This window comes from Cornus florida, unplaced genomic scaffold (genome assembly GCF_030987335.1).
Source record: "Cornus florida cultivar Cherokee Brave unplaced genomic scaffold, ASM3098733v1 CherokeeBrave_3.0.0_Hap2_Chr04, whole genome shotgun sequence".
In the NCBI taxonomy this organism is placed as follows: domain Eukaryota; kingdom Viridiplantae; phylum Streptophyta; class Magnoliopsida; order Cornales; family Cornaceae; genus Cornus; species Cornus florida.
Genome location: NW_026775574.1, coordinates 37,445,816 through 37,449,950, shown reverse-complemented (window position 1 = coordinate 37,449,950; position 4,135 = coordinate 37,445,816).

The window sequence follows — 4,135 nt, the reverse complement described above, 5'->3', positions numbered from 1 at the left end:
TATAAAAGATATTTATTAATTGATATGAAAAAAGTTTTTATAAAAAAAAAATAAATAAAAGAAAAAATAAATCTATAAAACTCTAAAATCTACCTAATAAAATTTAAATTAACCTATTTATCTATTTATTATAATAAATTTTTTAATAAAAGTAAATCTAAAGTTTCAGTATTTATGTATTTATTTAAAAAATACTTATTAAATGTGGAATGAGTTTCAGTATATAAAAAAATATTTATTAATTGATAAGAAAAGAGTTTTTATAGAAAAAAAACTTCTATAAAATTCTAAAATCTACCTAATAAAATTCAAATTAACTTATTTATTATTATGAATTTTTTAATAAAAGAAAAGCTAATTTTCTGAGTAAAATAAAGAAGTTAGCCAAGGTGTTTAAGTATTTATTTTTTTATATAAAAAAATATTTATTAATTGATATAAATTATTTTTTTATCTATAGTATTATTACATGTGCAAAGAGTTTCAGTATTTAACTATCTATTTTTAAAAAATATATATATATTTATTAATTGATATGCAAAGAGTTTTTATAAAAAATAAAAATAAAAAAATGTCAATCAAACTCTAAAATCTATCTAATAAAATTTAAGTAAATCTATTTATCTATTTATTATTATTAAATTTTTAATAAAAAAAAATCTAATTAGACGAGAATTATTAATATAAAAAATATTTATTAATTGATGTATAAAATAAAATAATTTTTCTAAAAGTCAACCATAAATTAACTTATATTATGAGTTTCTTAATAAAATTAAATCTAATTAAACAAGGATATATTTAAAGAAAATAAAATAATTTTTATAAAACTATATCACAAATCACAAATTTTATGTTCTATAAAACTCTATCAAAATAGACAAAGATATAATATTTAAAGAGTTTCTCTAAAATTTTAACTCAAATTTTTTATTTATATATTTATTAAGTGTTTTTTTTAATAAAAGGAGATCTAATTAGACAAGTATTATTAATATAAATAATTATTTATTAATTGATCTAAAAAGAGTTTTTAAAAGAGTTTCTATAAAACTATATCACAAATTACCTATTTATCTATTTATTATGAGTTTTTTTAATAAAAGAAAATCTAATTAGACAAGCATTATTAAGATTAAAAAATATTTATTAATTAATATACAAAGAGGTTTGAAAAGAGTTTATAAAAAACTCTAACAAAAATTACTTATTTATCAATTTATTATGAGTTTTTAATAAAAATAAATCTAATTAGACAATAATTATTAATATAAAAAAATATTTATTAATTGATATAAAAAGTGTTTTTTAAAGAATTTTTATTAAACTGTAACACAAATTACCTATTTATTTATTTATTATAAATATTTATTAATTGATATAAAAAGTGTTTTTTAAAGAATTTTTATTAAACTGTAACACAAATTATCTATTTATTTATTTATTATAAATAGATTTCCAGAAAATATAATAATTTCTATAAAACTCTACCACAAATTATCTATTTTATTTTCTTTAAAACTCTATCACATATAACTTGTTTTTATCTATTTATGGTGAGTTTTTTTATGAAGGAAATCTAATTAGACAACAATATATTTAAAGAAAATAAAATATTTTTTTAAAAGAGTTTATATAAAATTCTAATAAAAATTACCTATTTAAGTATTTATTATGAATTTTTTAATAAAATATAATATAACTAGACAAGAATTATTAATATAAAAAATATTTAATAATTGGTATAAAAAATAAAATAATTTTTCTAAAACTCTACCACAAATTATCTTTTATTATGAGTTTTTTAATATAAAAAAATATAATTAGACAAGGATATATATATTTAAAGAAAATAAATAATTTATATAAAATTCTATCACAAATTACCTATTTTATTTGCAATGAAACTCTATCACATTAGATAAAGATATATTTAAATAATTTTTATAAAACTCTAACACAAATTACCAAAACTTTACCACAAATTAAGTATTTTATTTTCTTTAAAACTCTATCACATATAACATGTATTTATCTATTTATTATAAGTTTTCAAATAAAATAAAATCTAATTAAATAAGGATATATTTAAAGAAAATAAAACAATTTCTATAACTCTATCACATTAGACAAGGATATATTTAAAGAAAATATATAATAATATAATAATACATATAAATAAAATATAAATGTTAAAGAATTTGAACATTTCAGTGTTTATTTTTTAATATAAAAAATATTTATTAATTAATACAAAAAGAGAACTCTATCACATATAAGTATATAACCCTTGTATTTATCTATTTTTTATGAGTTTTTTAATAAAAGAAAATCTAATTTTACAAAGATATATCTTAATAAAATAAAATAATTTCTATAAAATTCTACCACAAATTACATATTTAAAGAAAATAAAATATAACCTAAGGTCTTCCAAAAACAACAAACTCTATATAATAAATTTTTATATCAATTTCAATCTAATGTATAATTAGTATAATTGAATTTCTATTTTAAAATTTAATTAAAATTAATATAATTGTATTTCTATTGTAAATTAAAAATTATACTAAATTTCCAATTACCTAATAAAATTCAAATTACCTAAAAAAATTTGTTACTTTGCAAAACTCAAATATTTCACTATTAAAAAAAAATTATTATTATTTAATAAAAAATAAAATATGCATATTTCAATATTAATATAAAAACATAAAAGAATTTATTAATTTACGAAACTTAAACTCTATCACCAATTTCTAAATATTTTAGTATTTATTTATTAATATAAAATAAATTTTTATTAATCAATATGAAGACAGAAATTTTATAAGTTAAAAAATATTCACCACGTGAATCGCACGTGCCTTTTCCTAATATATATATATATATATATATATATATATATATATATATATATATATGCAACAATAATCAAAACCCATAAAAATATCTTAATCGGATAAATCTTCAATTTAAATCTAGATTATCAATATTAAAAACTAAAAATCATGAAATAAAATTTTAAATCTTAAAAGTCCGGGTTGTCACAGATCTACCACAATTTTAGACGAGTTTGGAGATCTATTCTATTTTGCTATCTTTTGTATTAGAACTCAAATATTTTGTAAATGTAATCTTAACTATTTTGTGAAACTTTAGTTCATAATGTTGTAAGTTATGAAGTTTTAAATTTTAACTACATTTTATGGACTGTAACTTGATGTAACTAAGGTGTGTTCCTTATTTGGATGAGATGAAAGAACAAGACTTTTTATATGTATGTAATCATTTTGGGAATGTGGTATAATATTTGTATTGTGCGTTGGGACAGGATAGATTAGTTTTAAGGCCCAGTGAGGCTATTGCATTTTTATATATTTCAATATGTTGTAGAGGGACTTTTTCTACGGAAGTCATGCTAAAATTTTATATATTTTATTATTATTATTATTATTTTGGTATCTTTTGGGCGTTATATCATCCTCCTCTTGCTTCTCTCACACAATGAGAATTTTGGCAACCCTTCCCCATCAGTCAATTGGAGTAGCCTAGTCTGGTTCAAGAGCAACATTCCCAACACAGGTTTGCGTTATGGATGGCCCTCAAGAACAAATTCTCAACTCTTAACAGCCCTTCCATGTCCTTTCTTCACTTCCCCAATTTTTGCTTCCTCCCGAGTCTATCCTCACATTCTATTTTCCTGTCCTTCTCCTCCCTTTTTGGTCTAACATTTTATTTTAGTTCAGTGTGGTCTGCACTTTGCCCCAACCAGCTGGTATTCCTTTGTAGATTCAATTTCCTTCCAATGTTCTTCCTCTAACAACCCTAAATTCCTACCCTTTACGCTCCTCTTTGCCATCACAATGTAATGTTATTTGGCAGGAGATGAATTTCTGAGCATTTAGAAATACAAATTAAGACAGTAACTACTAGTATTTAATCTGCATATTATATGACATTGCATATAAATTTTCAAATACTTTAAGTTGAAATAACTTGCCAAAATTCTTTAAATTGACTTTATAAGTAATACCAGTATCTTAAAGGACTAGAAGAATTCTTGCATTTGATATTAAGATTACATTACATGAAAAGAAATTTCTTACTTTTATTTAATACAGTAATCGACAAT